Here is a 23,558-nt window from a genome sequence, read left to right as displayed (position 1 = left end):
TCCTTCTTCCATCTTTAAAGCCAAGAGCATAATGTCATTCAGTTCAGTCGCTCACCCGTGTCCGACTCTTTGCGACCCCATGAATTACAGCACACCAGACCTCCCTGTCCATCACTAACTCCTGGAGTTTACTCAAACTCATGTCCATCGAGTCGGTGATGCCGTCATCCTCTGTCATCCCCTTCTCCTCCCACCCCCAATCCCTCCCAGCATCAGGGTCTTTTCCAATGAGTCAGATCTTTGCATGAGGTGGCCAAAGTACTGGAGTTTCAGCTTCAACATCAATCCTTCCAATGAACACCCAGGATTGATCTCCTTTAGGATGGACTGGTTGGATCTCCTTGCAGTCCAAGGGACTCTCAAGAGTCTTATCCAACACCATAGCTCAAAAGCATCAATTCTTCAGTGCTCAGCTTTCTTCACAGTCCAACTCTCACATCCATACATGACCACGGGAAAAACCATTGCCTTGACTAGACGGACCTTTGTTGGCAAAGTAATGTCTCTGCTTTTTAATATGCTATCTAGGTTGGTCATAACTTTCCTTCCAAGGAGTAAGAATCTTTTAATTTCATGGCTGCAGTCACCATCTGCAGTGATTTTGAAGCCCCCGAAAATAAAGTCTGACACTGTTTCCCCATCTATTTCCCGTGAAGTGATGGGACCAGATACCATGATCTTAGTTTTCTGAATGTTGAGCTTTAAGCCAACTTTTTCACTCTCCTCTTTCACTTTCATCAAGAGGCTTTTTAGTTCCTCTTCACTTTCTGCCATAAGGGTGGTGTCATCTGCATACGTGAGTCATTATATCCCCTTACTTATTACTGCTTCCATTGACACATGGCTTTCTCTGACTCTGACCCTATTGCCTTTCTCTAATCTGTTGAGTAAACTTTATTAGTTTGTGTCTTTCAAACAAATTGGTCATTTTATGTAAGTTGTTAAATTTATTGTGATTATATTGGACCAACCTGGATAATCCCCTTCTCCAGATCCTTAGCTTAGTCACATCTGTAAGATGTAATCTCATCTCTTCTCCCATGTAAAGTAACATATTCCCAGTTTTCAGGGATTAGAATATAGATATCTGTGGGTGCTAAGTCAATTCAGTCATGTCTGACTCTTTGCGAGCCCACGGACTGTAGCCTAGCAGGCTCCTCTGTCCATGGGATTCTCCAGGTAAGAATACTGGAATGGGTGGCCATGCCCTCCTCCAGGGGATCTTCCTGACTCAGGGATCAAACTGGCATCACTTATGTCTCCTGCAGGTGGATTCTTTATCACTAGTGCCACCTGGGAAGGCCATAGATATCTGTGGGGTGGGGCATTATTCAGACTACCATACCATACCATACCATTCTTTTACTTTTAGCCTACTTTTTCTTATATTTTAAGTAGATTTATTGTACCTTCAATGAGACTATCTGGAGAAGGAAATGGCAAACCACTCCAGTCTCCTTGCCTAGAAAATCCCATGGACAGAGGAGTCTGGTGGGCTGCAGACTATGGGGTCATAAAGTGTCAGGTATGACTGAGTGACTAACACTCGATGTGAAAATGGATACAGTTGAGTTTCTATCTCCTCATTGCTTTGTGTTTGTTATTTGTCTCATCTGTTCTTTGTTGTCCTTTTCTTCTTTTGCCCTTAGTCCACTGGGCTGATACAAAAAATACTGTAAATTGAGTAGCTTATAAACAACAGAAATTTGCTTCTCTCAGTTCTAGAGGCTGGAAATCTGAAATTAAATGTTAAGTCATGGCCCTCTTCCTAGTTGCAGACTTCTTGTTGTGTCCTCACATAGTAGAAGAGGATGGGGACATCTCTGGAGTTTCCTTTGTATAACACTAATTCCCTTCATGAAGGCTCTGCCTTCATGACCTAATCACCTCCTAAAGGCCCACCTCCCAATATCATCACTTGGGCATTGGGATTTCAGTGTAGGAATTTTGAGGAAATACATTCAGACCAAAGCAAGCCATAAAATGCTCTCCTTTTGGATTAAGTATTTTTTTATGATTTCATTTTATCCCTGCTGCTGCTGCTGCTAAGTCGCTTCAGTTGTGTCTGACTCTGTATGACTCCATGGACAGCAGCCCACCAGGCTCCTCTGTCCCTGGGATTCTCCAGGCAAGAATACTGGAGTGGGTTGCCATTTCCTCCTCCAATGCATGAAAATAAAAAGTGAAAGTGAAGTCGCTCAGTCGTGTCCAACTTGTAGCGACCCCATGGACTGCAGCCCATTGGGCTCCTCCATCCATGGGATTTTCCAGGCAAGAGTACTGGAGTAGAGTGCCATTGCCTTCTCCACATTTTATCCCTAGTGTTAGGCAATTAGTTATAACTGTTGTATTCTGTAGTCGTTGCTTTATGGCTTATAGCAAGCATCTTTAATTTATCACAATATACCTTCATGTGATATTATGCCACTTCATATGCAGTGTTAGAATACTTTCATTCCTTCCTTCTGACCTTTGCTATCATTGTTCTTTAATTTTTTTTACTTTTGTGTACATTAGAAACTTTACAACATATTTTTTCTTTGAACTCGGTTGTTATTCAAAGAGATTTAAATAATAAGAGAAAATATTTATGTTAGTTACACTTTCTGGTATTCTTTATTTTCACATGTACATTGAGATTTCTGTCAGGTATAAATTTTTGTCTGCCCGAATCATTTCATTTGCTATTTTTTTTAGTGAATGTCTGTTGGTAATGTACTCTTTCAGCTTTTACATTTCTGAAAAATATATTATTTTACATTGTTTTAAAAAGATCTTTTTTTCTGGGTATTGAATTCTATTTCAGTGCCTTGCATATGTTGTTTTAGACTCTTTTGACTTGCATTCTTTTCTCTAGAAGTCTGCTATATTTCTTATCTTTGTTCTTTTGCCCAGAGTAACCTTATAAACAGAATTCCCAGGTGGAGCTCAGTTGTAAAGAATCCGTCTGCCAATGCAATAGATGCGGGAGACGTAGGTTCAATTACTGGGTTGGGAAGATCCCTTGGAAAAGGAAATGGCAACCCACTCCAGTATTCTTGCCTGGAGAATCCCATGGACAGAGGAGCCTGGCAGGTACAGTCTACGGGATCGCAAAGAGTTGTACGTGACTGAGCACACACACACACACACATATACACGGCCTTAAAAATAGACCATGAAGGCCAGAAAATGACCTTCTTACATGCTTTTAAGATTTTCTCTTAATCATTGTTTTTATGCAATCTCATTACAATGTGCTTTAGATAGTTTTCTTCATGTTTCTTATTCTTGGATTTTGTTGAATTACTTGGGTCTGTGAGTTTACAGTTTTTATTACATTTCTGACCATTATTTTTATTATTATTAATCACTATTATTTCTTCTTCCTACCTCAGGAACTCTAATTACACATATATCAGACCACTTGAGATTTTCCTACATCTCACTGATACTCCGTTTGTCTTTTTTTCAGGCTTTTTTCTATTATACTGTCATTTCAAAGAGTTTCTAATATGATGTCATTAACTGTACTAACATAACAGTATGAATCCTTTTGGGTCTTGCTTTAAGTTTTGTTAGTCAGGGCTAGAACAGCTTTTAGCCTAGGGCTGATTTCCCCCCATTGCCAAGGTAAAACTCTTGAGTATATGCTAACTGCTGCTAAGTCACTTCAGTCGTGTCCAACTCTGTGCGACCCCATAGACGGCAGTCCACCAGGCTCCCCCGTCCCTGGGATTCTCCAGGCAAGAACACTGGAGTGGGTTGCCATTTCCTTCTCCAATATGCTAACTAAAAACCATGAATTATGAGGTTTTCTTCTCTGGTTTATGGAATCAGGAACTGGTTTTTTTTTTTTTTTTGTGGGGGAGGGCAGGGTTTGTCTCTTCTTTGGTCACTCTTTCCTCTGATCTCATTGCGTATTTCCCAGCTGTCTTGAGTTATTTCCCCACACAGGGATATTGCTCAGAACTCACTACAGACTTGGTGGACCATCTGCAGACCTGTAGAGCTTTCTATGAAGACTGGTTCTTCCCAGTACTCTCCCCTGTAAACTCTGATCACTTTGGTCTCCTTAGACTTTCAGCTCCATATCTTCAACTTGAGGACAATGCCAGTTCCACCTAAAATGTTCATTTCTGCTCTGCACTCTGGAAACTTTCTCAAGGCAATAAGCCACAAAAATTGTAGCACTCACTTCATTTGTTTATCATTGTTTCGTGTTCATTGTCTTTGTTCAATGTCCTAAAAAATATTGTTTCATGTTTGGTTCCCCCTCTCCTTCTGCTGCCCTGAGCTGTTCTGCTAGTCTTATGGGATCTTAGTTTCCTCACCAGGAACTGAACCCAGACCGCAGCAGTGAAAGCACCAAGTCCTAACCATTGGACCACTAGGGGATTCTGTTTCATATATTTTGTGTGGGGTTTTCAGCTGTTTCAAGTGGGAAGGTAATTTTGGTCCATGTCGCTTCATCTTAGCTCACAGTGGAAGTTTTACAATCTTTCACTTAATTTTTGTTTTAAAATCAGTATTTGTTTAAGTAGAAACTCCTCTATTATATTTTAAATGTGTGTATTTCCTTGTTAAGGGACTTGATAGAAGGTGGTGGCTAGAAGCTGTGAGCAAAAACAAAAGATGTCGTTTCCCAAAATGCAAATGAAGTATCGCCAAAATGAGAATGGGAGTTATCTGGAAATAGAGTTCAGTTTACAAAAATTAATATTCCCACCTAAACTTATGGATCTATTATGTAAATGTTTCTGCATGTCTTATGAGCAAAGATACTAACTGATCTTTGGTTTTAGATATCTTCTTAAATGTCTGTATACCAAACAGCTTGGAAGAAAGATGTAAAAGCTCCTTCTAGAACAGAAGACTGCTTTGCCTATGGGTTGATGTGTATAAGATGTCTTCCACTGGAGTCAAGTTTTGGCAGGTTTGCTTGTTGGCTGTTATAAAAGATTCAGGTTCCCTAAATTTTCCTGTGAAACAACCCATCCCATGTGCAGGTGTCCCTTGGCCCTCTCCTCATTGCCATTTGGGAATTTGGGCTTGGGGAACTGATACAAATAGTCTGATGCTTTTGCTGCTTGTTGTACCATCCTTTCTCTCTGACCCAGGAAACTTGTGTCTTCTGCCAAAATCCATGAACTGTGACAGGCTATTTTCTTGTTTACAAGAAGGGTAAAATATCAGCTCCTTCATAGTTTTTGACAGTAAACTAGTATACGTTTATCTGCTGCTGCTAAGTCGCTCCAGTCGTGTCTGACTCTGTGCGACCCCACAGACGGCAGCCCACCTAGGCTGCAGCAATTTGGCCTATGTGTCTTTATTCCAACAAGATCCCAACTTCTAGAAAATGGCAGAGATGGAAGGATGGGGGAGACATGGGAGAACTCAAAGTGAGTGGCTCTGGTAGGCCCATGTTCTGTGACTCCTGCGGAAGTGAAGTAATGAGCAAACACCAGGTGGTGTTACAGTACTATATTTAAAAGATATTTAAATATATATATTTAAATATTTAAGCATATATATATGTGCATAAATATATATATATATATATCTCCCCTATATTTAGGGGATAGTCAATCTAGAAAAGCAAAGATATTACAAGGCAAGATAGCCATACCCAACTATTTAAAGAACTTTGAAACAAAAGATAGAAATATATGGTGTGAGGGACTTGCAAGATCTAGTCATCGTTCTAGTCCCATGTGGGTGCTGTGACCCACAGGGAGTGGGTAAGGAACTGCTGCCAAGGACAAATCTCATGTGCATATCATCAATGGCCATTCTGCCTTAGAGAAGAAAACCCCAAATATACAAGTACAAAGGGCATAATCCCTCAACTTGGGCATAGGGCCAACGGGGGGTATCTTGGGATTGTCTCAGTGCCCCTCTGGCCTTAACATTGTAGTATCAGACTTGTTAGTCCCTAGGACTTTCTTTCAGCAGGTGAGCAGTGCCTGGGGATAGGTCCCATCTCCACCACTCAGTTGAAGTATAAATCCTTCAGCTCCCTCACTCCTTGGCACGTTCAGGGAATTCCCAGGGGGCGCTAGGGGTAAAGAATCTGCCTGCCAATGCATGAGACACAAGAGACGTGGGTTCTGTCCTTGGGTCACGAAGATCCCTTGGAGTAGGAAATGGCAACCCACTCCAGTATTCTTGCCTGGAGAATTTCATGGACAGAGGGGCCTGGTAAGCTACATGGGGTTGCAAAGAGTTGGACGTGACTGAGCACACACACACACGTAGGCACATGTTCTCTTTGTTCCTGAATGAGTCTATACTTAAATTATCCACTGTTCCATTATGCACTGTTCATTCACTGCCTTCTTTTCCTGTCTCACTTCACTTCTCTCCTTCCAGTGTTTCCTGGGGCCACTTTCTCCTAAAATGCCTTGTACTTGAATCCTTCCATCAGAATCTGCAAACAAACTAATGAGGTAAAGGAAAAGAGATAGAAATGGAATGAAAAATCACATTGCATGTACTGTCTCATTAAAATTGGAGCATCAAAAAGGAAGTTGAGAATCCCCTCCGTGAGGCTCTGGAATTATACAGTAATGCAGTTATTGGCAAGAAGAATGAATTTTAAAAACGTTCCTTAGGACCGAGATATGAGTCCTCTGGAGGAGAGAAATGCCCTGGAAATCGTGGTGTAACGCTTGTTCAGGAACATAAAACAGATGTCTTTAAAACCCTATCAGTGAGGCCGGGAGCCCAGAGGGCTTTGATGGTTCCAGCCTTGTGCTTTATTTGCTGGCAAGCTATTTCAGACTTGCCAGAGCTCCTGGGGTTACCATAGTATTTGTAAACAAAGCTCTGCGGTCAACACACTCCGGGGTGGTACAACAATGCAAAGGGAATTTTCGGGGAGCCAGGGTGCTTTTGCTGGGAAAGCCTTGGAAAATGACATCTTGAAAAGGTCACGAAACACGAAGCAATGGAGCTGGCTGCCTTGCTGATTGAGATCAGCCATTCACTTGACCCCACTCCCTCCCTTGCTGCTCCCAGCATCCCCTTCCCTCCAGATGTTTCACGGCTCCTCCATGTAGACAGGCAGTCAAAATCATATGAGAAAATGTCTCAGGTGCTACAGGGATGTGGCCAGAGGGACACCAACCCCTGGGTTCTCTGAAAATCAAGGTCATCGAGCCTTCTGCTGAGCGGTTCAAAACTGTCTGCTCTTCTCTCTCCTCTAAAAGACGCTAAGTCCACAAACAGGTGTTGCATACCTACAAAATGCCAAGCTCAGGGCCAGATGCTGAGGGCTATAAAGATGACGAAGATACAGTTCTTGTCCTCAGAAGATCACTGTCCAGAAGTGATGGTAGGGGCAATGACACCAGCACTGGGCCCAGCGGAGGAGGTCAACAGAGGAGAGACAGGGGATCTGGGAGCTGCTGAGTCCTACTTGAAGGACAGGATGGGCTGACCTTCCTAGTATTTCTTGAGCATTTTCAGCATGCCAGGCACCATCTAAGTGCATACATGTATTCAGTTCAGTTCAGTCGCTCAGTCGTGTCCGACTCTTTGTGACCCCATGAATCACAGCACGCCAGGCCTCCCTGTCCATCACCAACTCCCGGAGTTCACTCAAACTCATGTCTGTATTAACTAATAAACAAACGCATAAGACAAGTACTATGACTATCCCCAGATGGATTAACTCCAGTGAAATTAACTTGCTTATGGCCACAGAGTCAGGATTCAATACCTCAGAGCATCATCTTAATGTCCACACAGTCCTGCAGGGAACCATCTCTGGTAGGCTGCTCCCAGACCGAGACGATGAGAAATGGGTGTGAATTAGTGATCTTTAATGGGCTTCCCTGGCAGCTCGGCTGGTAAAGAATTTGCCTGCAATGTGGGAGACCTGGGTTCAATTCCTGGGTCGGGAAGTTCCCCTGGAAAAGGGATAGGCTACCCTCTCCAGTATTCTTGGGCTTCCCTGGTGACTCAGATGGTAAAGAATCTGCCTGCAATGTGGGAGACCTGGGTTCAGTCCCTGGGTTGGGAAGATCCCCTGGAGGAGGCCATGGCAACCCATTCCAGTGTTCTTGCCTGGAGAATTCCCATGGACAGAGGAGCCTGGTGGGCTACAGTCCATGGGGTTGCAAAGAGTTGGACACGACTGAGAGACTAAGCACAGCACAGCAGATAGATCTTTAACATGTGTAACAGGCACTCCAGCAGAGTGTAGACAGAGTTTCCAAGGAGAGATAAGAATCTAGGTTTTCTCAGGAAGAAACACCCAGAGATATTAGAATTCTGATAAACAAAATAACCACAGAGTTCCTATTTCAGGTAACTGCTTCTAGAACTTGTTTAAAAATCCCTCTTCTCCCAAAGATGATGACTAGGGTTCAGGCAGGTACCAGAGGTTTATTCTCTAAAATACAAATGAGACAGGATCCTGAGTTTAAAGAGCCATGGTTTTAGTCCACTGTGCTTCTGAGAGCCAGTCATTATTTTCATCCTGAAAATGGAGAAATTTTGGGAGAAGAAGAGCCTTAAACAAGACCTGGTGTGTGAGGGCTGGCCTGATACAGAGCTGAGAAGAAGCCATTTTTGAGAAGGAAAAAATACCGAGAAAGGATAAGCATGTATTTAAACCAGAATGCTCAAAATTCTCCAAGCCAGGCTTCAACAATACTTGAAGCATGAACTACCAGATGTTCAAGCTGGTTTTAGAAAAGGCAGAGGCACCAGAGATCAAATTGCCAACAACCGAAGGATCATCAAAAAAACAAGAGAGTTCCAGAAAAACATCTACATCTACTTCTGCTTTATTGACTATGCCAAAGCCTTTGACTGTGTGGATCACAATAAACTGTGGAAAATTCTGAAAGAGATGGGAATCCCAGACCACCTGACCTGCCTCTTGAGAAATCTGTATGCAGGTCAGGAAGCAACAGTCAGAAATGGACATGGAACAACAGACTGGTTCCAAATAGGAAAAAGAGTATGTCAGGTTGTATATTGTCACCCTGCTTATTTAACTTATATGCAGAGTACATCATGAGAAATGCTGGGCTGGAGGAAGCACAAGCTGGGATCAAGATTGCCCAGAGAAATATCAATAACCTCAGATATGTAGATGACACCACCCTTAAGGCAGAAAGTGAAGAACTGAAGAGCCTCTTGATGAAAATGAAATAGGAGAGTGAAAAAGTTGGCTTAAAACTCAACATTCAGAAAACTAAGATCATGGCATCCGGTCCCATCACTTCTTGGCAAATAGATGGGGAAACAGTGACGAACTTTATTTTGGGGGGCTCCAAAATCACTGCAGATGGTGGCTGCAGCCATGAAATTAAAAGATATCTGCTCCTTAGAAGAAAAACTATGACCAACCTAGACAGCATATTAAAAAGCAGAGATATTGCTTTGCTAACAAAGGTCCATATAGTCAAGGCTATGGTTTTTCCAGTAGTCGTGTATGGATATGAGGGTTGGACTATAAAGAAAGCTGAGCGGCCGAAGAATTGATGCTTTTGAACCGTGGTGTTGGAGAAGACTCTTGAGAGTCCCTTGGGCTGCAAGGAGATCCGACCAGTCCATCCTAAAGGAAATCAGTCCTGAATATTCCTTGGAAGGACTGATGTTGAAGTTGAAACTCCGATACTTTGGCCACCTGATGCGAAGAGCTGATTCATTTGAAAAGACCCTGATTCTGGGAAAGATTGAGGGCAGGAGGAGAAGGGGACGGCAGAGGATGAGATGGTTGGATGGCATCACGGACTCAATGGACATGAGTTTGAGTAAACTCTGGGATTTGGTGATGGACAGGGAGGCCTGGCATGCTGCAGTTCATGGGGTCGCAAAGAGTTGGACATGACTGAGTGACTGAACTGAACTGCACTGAAACCAGAATGACCATTTTGATACTGGAGATATTGGGTGATTCCAGGCAAGACAGGTCTTCCTTAGAGGAAGTAGAAATAATGAGGGGAAAAAATGGCCTAACAGGTAGGTAATGAATGTGATTTGCGGGCTTCAAGTTCAGCAAGGAGTCCTGGGCTAGGATGAAAAATGTTCTACTCTTTCAAGACCAAGATGGGACAAAAGGAATGACCTCAGCCTTTGTTGTAGGCATGGAAGTCAGCAGTGCTAGCCAGTGGGGCAGTAGATGTGAGGGTCAGGATCTTCAGCAGGGGCCTGTGGCCTGGCAGAAAGAAGGAAGATGGGGAGTGCCCAGATTGAGCTGTTTTAAAACATTCTTTAAACTGAAGCCAAGACACTGAGTAATGTGCATGGCACTGAACGGTTCTCCCCGTGAAATTCCCCACACTGCAGCCATTTATTTGGGATCTTGAGCAGATAGTATGTGCTGGTCTTAAAAAGGCCAGATCCAGAGGGGAGAGAAGGAGAGCAAAACTAGCCCTCAACATGCTCATCAAGGGGGACTCCTTTCTAAATACCTTACTTCTCTCCTTTCATCTTTTAAAAAAGTAACAAATATATATAATTTAAAGAGTCAAGAGGCATATATAATTTGTTATAAAAGCAGAAAATTGTATAACACGACTGAATCAGTAGGGGATTTGGGGAGGTCTGACTCTAAAATGTAGACTTTCACCCAATCCTGTTGATTTGGCCCTGATTTCTGGAGGTGCCTTTTGCTCTTCATTTCTAAATCTTTTAAGGTTTTCTTGGTGCAAATCAAACTGGTTCTCAGATTTCTGGCTTAGGGAAATATATTCATGTATTTTCTATTTTCTGAAATTTTGCTCTGAGTGCCTCCTCTCATGGACTACCTGCTTTTTAGATTTATGGCTTAAGAAAATAATCTCTTTACTGGCATTTTTAGTAGTGTTTTGGGAGGGAAAGAAAGTAGATGGCTGTGTTAAGTCTGGTCTGTGGATTTTTACCAGAAGTCATCTTTCTCCATTAAAAGAATTTCTTTTTAGTTGGTGACAATGACGATAGTAGGAGCCAATACAAGTGGGATATGTATGTTCAGTTGAGAGTCTCTCTAGTCGGTCAGTCAGTCTGTCCATCTGTATCTTAGGAAGGGCCAGATCCCCATGCTTAGGAATTCTTGTCTATGTTAGTCACAACCAACATTAAACATGCCAACATTCACATTATAGGGGTCATAGAAGAAGAAGAAAAAAAAAGAAAGAGCCTGAGAAAATATCTGAAGAGATGATAACTGAAAACATCCCTAATCTGGGAAAGAAAACAGTCATCCAAGTCCAGGAAGTGTAGAGAATCCCATACAAGGTAAACCCAAGCAGAAACACATATTAATCCAACTGACAAAAATGAAAGACCAAGAGAATATATGTTAGTTTTAGTTGTTCTTGGTTTCTAAGGAGATATTAAAGCAGAAGAGAAGTGGGAATGCAGAAATAAGATTATTTCATCATCTTTCAAGAGCAAATAATTACTTCCCAGCCCCTCCTATATTTTTAAGGAAGCTTTTACCTACTGCTTTCTGAATCCATAGCTTAAAATTCTTATAATCAAAGGCTCAAGCCACAGGATCTCCAGGATGCAGAGTAACAGGGATAAAGCTCTCCATTGGATAGATGCATCCATCTCAGGGTAGAGGCCCAATAACAGCTTCCCCACACTGATAAACTGACTCTCACTTAGGGAAAAGCCAATGAAAGGTGACAAGAATTATCAGCTTTCTCTTCAATACATAGGAAAAGACAGAAATTCTAGTTTGTGTGCTAACAGGAACTCAGGAAAAGAAGAAAAATACTCTTCCCCTTCACATTTTCTACTCCCAGTGACTCTTTGTTTGGGGATACAAATACATTCAAGCAAGGACTACATCCTCATTCATAGTGGAACCTGAGTGATGAGTCTGCAGACTCTGTGAACATGGGATCCAAGATGGCAGCAGGAAGGTTGTTGAACGTATGGCTGCCACAGGAAAACCCATCTAGCTTCCCAGTGTCAACAGGTGGTGGGCCCTTGAACACTTTCACAGTTCCAGGGCAAGAGTGCTGTTTCCAGGGTCAATGGCACATGTGCGCTGACTCACAGGTTAAAGGGAGTGGAGTCTGACGAAGCATCTCTAAGGATGCAGCTTCTCTGGATGTTTGTCTCAGCACCTCATGCCACATGCTCTGCTTTACAATTTCTCTGCCAAGACTTGGAATGACTCAAGATTGTCCCTTCTCAAAATTAGTCAGTTCTCCTCAACAGCAACCAGGAAGTTCAAGCAAGCGTGTTCAGTCCAGTTTTGGGAGCTGGAAATAGCATTACCTAGGACTTATTCCATTTCCCAGAGTCATTCCAGAAGTTTGGGGCAGCATTTCCTATGGAGTAGCAGGCTTATCAATCAAATGAGGATACTAGTTAAAACTAGAGCTCACCCAGATTTCCCAAATTAATAATTTCTTGAGTTTTAGAGTAGGCATGCCTGACCAACTTCACTTTCAAAAAGCAAGTTTCTCCCCTCCTGTACTGTTGGTGGGAATGTAATTTGATGCAGTCACTATGGAAAACAGTATGGAGGTTCCTTAAAAAACTAGAGTTACCATATGATCCAGCAATCACACTGCTGGGCATATATCTGGAAAAGATCAAAACTCTAATTTGACAAGACACATGCACCTCAATTTTATAGCAGCTCTGTTTACAATAGCCAAGACATGGAAGTTTTCTAAATGTCCATTGACAGATGAATGTGGTACATATATACAAAGGAGCATTACTCACCCATAATAAACAATGAAACATTTTAATCTGAAGCAAAATGGATGGACCCAGAGATTATCATATGAAGTGAAGTAAGTCAAACACAGAAAGACAAATATCATATGATATCACTTACATGTAGAATCATTAATACAAAATGAACTTATTTACAAAACAGAAACAGACTCACAGACATAGAAAACAAACTTATGATTACCACATGGAAGTTGGGGGGAGGGATAAATTAGGAATTTGAGATTAATGGATACATACCAGGTGGTGCAGTGGTAAAGAATCCATCTGCCAATGTAGGAGACACGAGTTCTATCCCTGAATCAGGAAGATCCCCTGAAGAAGGAAATGACAACCTGCTTCAGTATTCTTGCCTAAAAAATTCGATGGACAGAGGAGTCTGGCAGGGTCCATGGGATCTCAAAGGACCAGAGATGACTGAGTGCACACACACACACACACACACACACACGCACATGCACACGCACACATACACGCACATTTATGAAATAGGTAAACATCAAGGATTTACTGTATAGCACAGAGAACTATATTCAATATCTTACAGTAAACTGTAATGGAAGAATCTGAAAAATAATGTATGTATATGTATATTATATATATTGTACGTGTAATATATATATTATATATTATATTGTTGTTCAGTCATCCAGCCATGTCCTACTCTTTGCGACTCCATGGACTGCAGCATGCCAGGCCTCCCTGTCCCTCACCATCTCCTGGAGTTTGCCCCTCATTGTACTGATGATGCTGTCCAGCCACCTCATCCTCTGACATCTTCTTCTCCCTTCTGCCTGCAATCTTTCCCAGCATCAGGGACTTTTCCAGTGAGTTGTCTGTTCACATCAGTTCTGTTCAATTCAGTCGCTCAGTCGTGTCCGACTCTCCGCGACGCCATGAATCACAGCACGCCAGGCCTCCCTGTCCATCACCAACTCCCGGAGTTCACTCAAACTCATGTCCATTGAGTTGGTGATGCCATCCAGCCATCTCATTCTCTGTTGTCCCCTTCTCCTCCCGCCCCCAATCCTTCCCAGCATTAGAGTCAACTCGTGAGTCAACTCATCGCATGAGGTGGCCAAAGTAGTGGAGTTTCAGCTTTAGCATCAGTCCTTCCAATGAACACCCAGGATTGATCTCCTTTAGAATGGACTGGTTGGATCTCCTTGCAGTCCAAGGGACTCTCAAGAGTCTTCTATAGCACCACAGTTCAAAAGCATCAATTCTTTGGTGATCAGCTTTCTTCACAGTTCAACTCTCACATCCACACATGACCACTGGAAAAATCATAGCCTTGACTAGACGGACCTTTGTTGGCAAAGTAATGTCTCTGCTTTTTAATATACTATCTAGGTTGGTCAAAAGGTGGAGAAGCTCTATACAGTTAGCAAAAACAAGACCAGGAGCTGACTGTGGCTCAGATCATGAACTCCTTATTGCCAAATTCAGACTTAGATTGAAGAAAGTAGGGAAAACCACTAGACCATTCAGGTATGACCTAAATCAAATCCCTTATGATTATACAGTGGAAGTGAGAAATAGATTTAAGGGACTAGATCTGATAGAGTGCCTGATGAACTCTGGACGGAGGTTCGTGACATTGAAGGAGACAGGGACCAAGACCATCCCCATGGAAAAGAAATGCAAAAAAGCAAAATGGCTGTCTGAGGAGGCCTTACAAATAGCTGTGAAAAGAAGAGAAGTGAAAAGCAAAGGAGAAAAGGAAAGATATAATCATCTGAATGCAGAGTTCTAAGGAATATCAAGGAGAGATTAGAAAGCCTTCCTCAGTGATCAATGCAAAGAAAGAGAGGAAAACAACAGAATAGGAAAAACAAGAGATCTCTTCAAGAAAATCAGAGATACCAAGGGAACATTTCATGCAAAGATGGGCTTGATAAAGGACAGAAATGGTATGGACCTAACAGAAACAGAAGATATTAAGAAGAGGTGGCAAGAATACACAGAAGAATTGTACAAAAAAGATCTTCATGACCAAGATAATCACGATGGTGTGATCACTCACCTGGAGCCAGACATCTTGGAATGTGAAGTCAAGTGGGCCTTAGAGAGCATCACTATGAACAAAGCTAGTGGAGGTGATAGAATTCCAGCTGAGCTCTTTCAAATTCTGAAAGATGATGCTGTGAAAGTGCTGCACTCAATATGCCAGCAAATTTGGAAAACTCAGCAGGGGCCACAGGATTGGAAAAGGTCAGTCTTCATTCCAATCCCAAAGAAAGGCAATGCCAAAGAATGCTCAAACTACCACACAATTGCACTCATCTCACACGCTAGTAAAGTCATGCTCAAAATTCTCCAAGCCAGGCTTCAGCAATATGTGAACCGTGAACTTCCAGATGTTCAAGCTGGATTTAGAAAAGGCAGAGGCACCAGAGATCAAATTGCCAACATCCGCTGGATCATGGAGAAAGCAAGAAATTTCCAGAAAAACATCTATTTCTGCTTCATTGACTATGCCAAAGCCTTTGACTGTGTGGATCACAATAGACTGTGGAACATTCTGAAAGAGATGGGAATACCAGACCACCCGACCTGCCTCTTGAGAAACCTGTATGCAGGTCAGGAAGCAACAGTTAGAACTGGACATGGAACAACAGACTGGTTCCAAATAGGAAAAGGAGTATGTCAAGGCTGTATATTGTCACCCTGCTTATTTAACTTATATGCAGAGTACATCATGAGGAACGCTGGGTTGGAAGAAGCACAAGCTGGAATCAAGATTGCCGGGAGAAATATCATTAACCTCAGATATGCAGATGACACCACCCTTATGGCAGAAAGTGAAGAGGAACTCAAAAGCCTCTTGATGAAAGTGAAAGAGGAGAGTGAAAAAGTTGGCTTGAAGCTCAACATTCAGAAAACGAAGATCATGGCATCTGGTCCCATCACTTCATGGGAAATAGACGGGGAAACAGTGGAGACAGTGTCAGACTTTATTTTTTTGGGCTCCAAAATCACTGTGGATGCTGATTGCAGCCATGAAATTAAAATACGCTTACTTCTTGGAAGGAAAGTCTGTTCACATCAGGTGACCAAAATACTGGTGCTTCAGCTTCAGCATCAGTCCTTCCAGTGAGTAGTCAGGGTTGATCTCCCTTAAGATTGACTGGTTTGATTTCCTTGCTGTCCAAGGGACCCTCAGGGGTCTTCTCCAGCACCACAGTTTGAAGGCATCAATTCTTTGGCATTCTGCCTTCTTTACCGTCCAGCTCTCACAACCATACATGACCACTGGGAAGACCATAGCCTTGACCATACGGACCTTCATTGACAGAGTAGTGTCTCTGCTTTTCAACACACTAACTAGGTTTGTCATCACATTGTATATTATATAATGTCATCACATTGTATATAATCACTAGCTGTACACCTGAAGCTAACACCATGTTGTAAATCAACAGTTCAGTTCAGTTCAGTTCAGTCGCTCAGTCGTGTCTGACTCTCTGCGACCCCATGAATCACAGCACGCCAGGCCTCCCTGTCCGTCACCAACTCCCGGAGTTCACTCAAACTCATGTCCACAGAGTCGGTGATGCCATCCAGCCATCTCATTCTCTGTCGTCCCCTTCTCCTCCCGCCCCCAATCCCTCCCAGCATCAGAGTCTTTTCCAGTGAGTCAACTGGTCGCATGAGGTGGCCAAAGTATTGCAGTTTCAGCTTCAGCATCAGTCCTTGCGATGAGGACTCACAGTTAATTCTTATACATATTAAGTATTTGAAAACTTTTGGGGTTAGTTTCCCAACTTGCAGATGATAAGATTCACTTACTTTCTAGGCTTTTCCCCCTAAGATTTGATTCAGAACATCTGAGATGGAGTGTGGGAATTTGTATTAATATTTTCAGCAGGTACTCCATGTGAGGGCTTCCCTGGTGGCTCAGTGGTAAAGAATCCACCTGCCAATGCAGGAGACCCAGGTTCCATCCCTGGGTTGGAAAGATCCTGGGAGAAGGGAAAGGCTACCCACTCTGGTTTTCTTGCCTGGAGAATCTCATGGACAGAGGAGCCTGGTGGGCTATAGTCCATGGGGTCACAAAGAGTCAGACATGACTGAGCAACTAAAGCAGCAGCAACAGTAGACGATCCTTAACCCTAGGCTACGGAACATGCGATTACTGAAGGGCTGGCCCAGGGCTTCTCCATTTGGTTTCCCTCAGAATTACCTGAGGAGTTTAAAGAAGTACGTACCCCTAGTCCACTTGTGATGACTTCAGTTTAGTTGGTTCTTTTCCAGATAATTATAATTACTATGCAGACATCTGAACGAAAAGTCCCACCCATGCCTTACATCAAATGGGTCTGATTCCCAAGGATTGGAGAGGGTAGTTTTGACTGCTGTGCAGAAAGTATTTGGAAATATCGTCTTTTCTCTTTTGAAGCAGGAATCTGCTTGAGAAACAATGATGACAGCTTCGAGTTAATTTACAATTGCCATAGCACTTTTGATTGGATTTGATTGTCACAATGTGGGGTTGTGATGTGGATACGTTCATACTGTCACTTTAAGGGTGAAGAGCTTGAGGCTCAAGAGGCTCAGAAACCTGCCCGAGGTCCCACAGCCTGTCCGTGGGTATGTATGGGAGTAGCTTTTTGTCTCTGGTCCATTTAAACAAGCATATGTATGTAAGAAAATGAATTAAAAAAGGAGGTTTTGCTGGAGGGATTGGGGAGCATTGTTGTGGGTCTCAAGCTAGGGCTTGGAGAGGAAAGAGGAGGAAACAGTTCTGATGCTCATTTATTTGTTCCTGCTGCTGCTGAGAGCCCAGAGTTGGATGCTCCCTTTGAAGTCTCCAGGATGAACATGACCTAAACCAGACTACACTCGACTGCAGCCAGACAGAGGCCACACTTTTCAGCCCTTGACTGAAGACAGTGTGAGTTGGGGCCACACAACACATTCTCCTCTGTACGAAGCCTGCTGGCCTTTGGGAGACTGATCTTTGACTTCATTAGTACCAGCGAGCGTGGCCAAGCAGACCCAACCACCCAGACCATAACAACAGTGACATAATAACCACTGACATTTCACAACTTCTCTCAGGCTCCCGGAAGTGGGGAGGCTCTCAGAGAGGGGAATTCTTTTCCCTGTGGCCCTTCACCGGAGCCCACACCTAACGACTGCTAGGCTAGGACTTATTGTACGGCAACAGGGACCCTGAGGCCTAACTGACATGGACCGAGGGACCAGGAAACCCTCTTATCTGCATGATGGGGGCTGGGTGGCGTGGTCCCTACCTTGGACTCACAATTCACAGAAGAATAGCCCTAGCCATCCCAGCCAGGGAGGTCCTTGGGAGAAGCAGAAGGTGCAGAGAGGAGTAATGGGATCCTCAGCACCTTTTCCCAGGCCCGGGCTTGGCATCCACATACCATTTGCTTGCTGTTGTAATGAAGGATAAAACGAGTGAGGGGCAACGTGTGAGTGGAACCGGGGGGTGATCCAAGTGTGGCCGGCTCCCTGGAAGGCTTGATTGTATTGGCCTGCATTTCTTTGGCTGCCAGCTTATTTGGATCCAGAAATGGCATGGAACTGCTGGCACTGGAAGTCTCTTTACCACACACTGGGAAATAATCCCAAACAGTCAGAGCAAGCCATGGCGCTGAGGTTTGGCTAGGTATGCGGGTGGAGGGAGCAGAAAGGAGCAAGGCAGTGAAAGAATTCCCAGTCAGGAGGAGACAACATATGCTTTCTAATCTCTTTCATCATGAAGTCGCCCCTGCCCCTCCTGAGGGAGCGGGCCCTGGGAGGAGGAGTGAATGAACATGGAGGGGAGTGAGAGAAGATGGGAGGATAGAAACAAACTATAGTAAGGAAAGGGACCCTGGGGACAGAGAGAGAGGGATGCAGCTCAGCTTTCATGCTTCTGGGATGTGCGTCCATGTGTACACACACACACACACACACACACCTCTTTGCCAGCTTCTAGTCTGCAAGTTAGCCAAGAATTTTCAGGTCATTCATCTTAACCATCCTCTCATTGTTGTTCAGTTTCTGAATCATGTCTGACTCTTTGCAACCCCCTGGACTGTAGCACGCCAGGCTCCCCTGACCTTCAGCATCACCTGGAGTTTACTCAGATTCATATTGGTGAATGCTATCTAACCATCTCATCCTCTGCCGCCCCCTTCTCCTTATAGTCACCAAGAAAAGGATTTTTTCCGTCTTTGAGTCCCTTTCCTTAAACCACGTTAATATGTTTGTATTACATTTAATAGATGATTTCATGTTTACTTACTTTCCCTCTCTTCCCCACCCTTTTGACTAATAAGTGAGCATACACGTCTTCACGGCTGAGAAAGTTCTGTTGTATTTATTTCCTCCTCCCCACCCCTGAAGAAGCACACAGGCTCCTTTGCACATACCAGGTGCTTTGTAAACGCCTGATTGGCGATGTCCTTGCAGGAAGGAAGAGTCTGGATCTCTCCTGGGCTGTGTCACCGAGCAGCTGGGTTTGGCCAGGGGCCCAGCAGCAGTTCTAACTGTGTGAGCCTTGCCTTGGGTTCCTAAATGTTCAGTCTGCAGAGCAGTCATCTGGTCGCAGGAAGCTCTGCGTCTTCTCTCATCCTGAACTTCCCCATGTGGCCCAGTTGTAGCTCTGAACTCTGCAATAGGATTGTCCTTGGGGTTTCTTTTCCAGGCCCAAGTTCTAGGTGACACTGTGTTCTCGTGTGTTACTTCTGCTATTTTTGCTAATCTGACTTCCTTGGCTGGGGCCCAGCAAAAGCTTCTGTAAGCCCTGTGCTCTGAGCCAAGGAAAGTCATGATAGAGCAAGGATCCTGTGAAAGCAGAATACTCAACTGCATGCTTTGAAGAGAATTTCGGAAAGTTCTCTGAGTTTCCAAGCTTGCCATCTGTGGAAACTTCTTTCCCCCCAGCAGCCCCACCCTCACTGATTAATGAGATGCCCTGGCTCACTTGGAACCACATTCCAGTCACCTCCCCATCTCCTAGGGGAGAGGGAACACATACCTGGCTGTGGTCACACCTACTTGGAGTTTACACCCCCCAAAGAATTCCTAAGAAACCTAACAATCTGGTAAATGAAAGGAGAGGCTCAGGCTCTCGGGTTCTTACAGACTCACCACTGAAATGCTTTACAACCTTGGCCTTAGCCCCTCAAACACTAACCCAGGAGAGGGCTGAGGGCCTGTGTCAGTACCTCTAGAGAACATGCAAACCTGTAAGGGGTTTTGGGAAATAGTAAATCCCAATGGCAATGGGAGAAGGCTGAGTCTTCCCAGGTAGATCTTGGTCCTGAACTTGGGATATGTTCGTGTAGAGGTGATAGGAGTCCAATGGAGCCTGGTCTTTTCCCCCAGTTGGCCTGTAAGGGCCTTCTCACAAGATGCTGCTGCCTGACCTTGGGAATTCTGGTGTCTTGTAGAGGCTGGGGAGGGGGGGGGGGTCTTCCCACCTGGAAGTTGTGCTCCCTGGAGTCAAACTCCCAAGGACTGGACTTAGGATAATGTAGAAGATGAGAGTGGGGACATTTGCTGGGACATTCAAGGTTATAAAACTCCTGGAGAACTGGAGGATCTTACTTCTTTTGTGTGGTTGTTTAGTATATTACCATCTATTTCCCATGAAGTGATGCGACCAGATGCCATGATCTTTGTTTTCTGAATGTTGAGCTTCAAGCCAACCTTTTCACTCTCCTCTTTCACTTTCATCAAGAGGCTTTTGAGTTTCTCTTCACTTTCTGCCATAAGGGTAGTGTCATCTGCATATCTGAGATTATTGATATTTCTCTCAGCAATCTTGATTCCAGCTTGTGCTTCTTCCAGCCCAGCGTTCCTCATGATGTACTCTGCATAGAAGTTAAATAAGCAAGGTGACAATATACAGCCTTGACGCATTCCTTTTCCTATTTGGAACCAGTCTGTTGTTCCATGTCCAGTTCTGACTGTTGCTTCCTGACCTGCATACAGGTTTCTCAAGAGGCAGGTCAGGTGGTCTGGTATTCCCATCTCTTTCAGAATTTTCCACAGTTTATTGTGATCCACATAGTCAAAGGCTTTGACATAGTCAATGAAGCAGAAATAGATGTTTTCCTGGAACTCTCTTGCTTTCTCCATGATCCAGCGGATGTTGGCAATTTGATCTCTGGTGCCTCTGCCTTTTCTAAAACCTGCTTGAACATCTGGGAGTTCACGGTTCACATATTGCTGAAGCCTGGCTTGGAGAATTTTGAGCATGACTACTAGCGTGTGAGATGAGTGCAATTGTGCGGTAGTTTGAGCATTCTTGGGCATTGCCTTTCTTTGGGATTGGAATGAAAACTGACCTTTTCCAGTCCTGTGGCCACTGCTGAGTTTTCCAAATCTGCTGGCATATTGAGTGCAGCACTTTCACAGCATCATCTTTCAAGATTTGAAATAGCTCAACTGGAATTCCATCACCACCACTAGCTTTGTTCATAGTGATGCTTTCTAAGGCCAACTTGACCTCACATTCCAAGATGTCTGGCTCTAGGTCAGTGATCACGTTATCGTGACTATCTTGCTCGTGAAGATCTTTTTTGTACAGTTCTTCTGTGTATTCTTGCCACCGGTTCTTAATATCTTCTGCTTCTGTTATGTCCCTACCATTTCTGTCCTTTATCGAGCCCATCTTTGCATGAAATGTTCCCTTGGAATCTCTAATTTTCTTGAAGAGATCTCTTGTTTTTCCTATTCTGTTGTTTTCCTCTCTTTCTTTGCATTGATCACTGAGGAAGGCTTTCTTATCTCTCCTTGCTATTCTTTGGAACTCTGCATTCAAATGCTTATATCTTTCCTTTTCTCCTTTGCTTTTCACTTCTCTTCTTTTCACAGCTATTTGTAAGGCCTCCTCAGACAGCCATTTTGCTTTTTTGCATTTCTTTTCCATGGGGATGGTCTTGGTCCCTGTCTCCTGTACAATGTCACGAACCTCCGTCCAGAGTTCATCAGGCACTCTATCTATCAGATCTAGTCCCTTATATCTATTCCTCACTTCCACTGTATAATCATAAGGGATTTGATTTAGGTCATACCTGAATGGTCTAGTGGTTTTCCCTACTTTCTTCAATTTCAGTCTGAATTTGGCAATAAGGAGTTCATGATCTGAGCCACAGTCAGCTCCTGGTCTTGTTTTTGCTAACTGGTCCCATCACTTCATGGGAAATAGATGGAAAAACAGTGGAAACAGTGTCAGACTTTATTTTTTTGGGCTCCAAAATCACTGCAGATGCTAATTGCAACCATGAAATTAAAAGACGCTTACTCCTTGGAAGGAAAGTTATGACCAACCTTGATAGTGTATTAAAAAGCAGAGACATTACTTTGCCAACAAAGGTCCGTCTAGTCAAGGCAATGGTTTTTCCCGTGGTCATGTATGGATGTGAGAGTTGGACTGTGAAGAAAGCTGATCGCCGAAGAATTGATGCTTTTGAACTGTGGTGTTGGAGAAGACTCTTGAGAGTCCCTTGTACCGCAAGGAGATCCAACCAGTCCATTCTAAGGGAGATCGATCCTGGGTGTTCATTGGAAGGACTGATGCTAAAGCTGAATCTGCAATACTTTGGCCACCTCATGCGACGAGTTGACTCACTGGAAAAGACTCTGATGCTGGGAAAGGTTGGGGGTGGGAGGAGAAGGGGACGGCTGAGAATGAGATGGCTGGATGGTATCACCGACTCTGTGGACATGAGTTTGAGTGAACTCTGGGAGTTGGTGATGGATAGGGAGGCCTGGCATGCTGTGATTCATGGGGTCGCGGAGAGTCGGACATGACTGAGCGACTCAACTGAACTGAACTGAACTTAGTATATTACCACAGCCTTAATCTATCACAGTTCTTCTAAACTTTGAAGTACTTAAGAATGACCTGAGAAACTCATCAAAAAGGCAGAATCCATGAGGTTCCAGCTGAGGCCCACCTGGTCAGGCACAGACAGTCTACGAACTCTACTGTGGAAAATCCAAAGTTGATCGATTCTAAGGCCAGACGCTGCTTCTCAGAGACTTTCATCAGCCTCACCACCCTCACCACCCCCTTTCCCCATCTGCTGAATACCCGGTGTCTAGTGGTCCAGGTTCAACTCACTGTGATGCCAGCATGTTCCTCACTAGATAACATCAGCCAAGGACCCAGCGACGGCAAAATATATGTACAGTGTGTGACTCTTGAACACTTGAAATATGGTAGTGAGACTAGGGAACTGAAAATAGCTTTTTGTTGCATTTAACTAATTTTTTTTGAACTTTTTATTTTGTGGAAATAAAGTAAAATAAAATTGGGGTAGAGTCACATATGACTGAGCAACTAACTCAGTTTCATAGATGATTAACAATGTTGGGATAGTTTCAGGTGAATAGCGAAAGGACTCAGCTATACATATACATATGTCCGCTCTCCCCCAAACACCCTTCCTATCCAGGCTGCCATATAACATTGAGCAGAGCTCTAGGTGCTACACGGTAGGTCCTTGTTGGCCATTCATTCTAAATATAGCAGTGTGTACATGTCCATCCCAAACTCCCTTACTATCCCTTCCCCCAGCAACCATAAGTTAGTTCTCTTAAGTCTGTGAGTCTCATTCTGTCTTGCAAGTAGGTTCATTTGTGTTATTTCTTTTTGGATTCCACACATAAGGGATGTCATCCATTTCTCCTTCTCTGTCTTATTTTGCTCAGTATGACACTCTCCTGGTTCATCCATGTTGCTGTAAATGGCATTATTTCATTCTCTTTAATGGCTGAGTAATGTTCCATTGTATGTACGTCCCACACCCTCTTTATCCATTCTTCTGTCAGTACACGATTAGGATGATTCCATGTCTTGGTTATTGTAAACAGTGTGAAATGAACATGAAAGTGAAGTGGCTCAGTCGTGT

At 43.6% G+C, this 23,558-nt stretch overlaps 1 long non-coding RNA gene across 1 annotated transcript in view; it reads right to left on the bottom strand.

Moving 5' to 3' along the window:
- The window catches only part of LOC129553063 (uncharacterized), a 35,398-nt gene extending 16,127 nt beyond the window's left edge, over positions 1-19,271 (bottom strand). The window contains exons 1-2 of the long non-coding RNA XR_008685387.2: positions 19,065-19,271; positions 12,919-12,993 (exon numbers count right to left, since the gene is read on the bottom strand). This is a non-coding gene — a long non-coding RNA (uncharacterized LOC129553063). The remainder of the gene's footprint in view (positions 1-12,918; positions 12,994-19,064) is intronic.
- Positions 19,272-23,558: the final 4,287 nt, after the last annotated feature.

This window comes from Moschus berezovskii, chromosome 18 (assembly GCF_049115385.1).
Source record: "Moschus berezovskii isolate FMDL1 chromosome 18, NW_MosBer_1.0, whole genome shotgun sequence".
NCBI classification, from domain to species: Eukaryota; Metazoa; Chordata; class Mammalia; order Artiodactyla; family Moschidae; genus Moschus; species Moschus berezovskii.
This window is presented reverse-complemented; position numbering and strand designations above follow the sequence as displayed.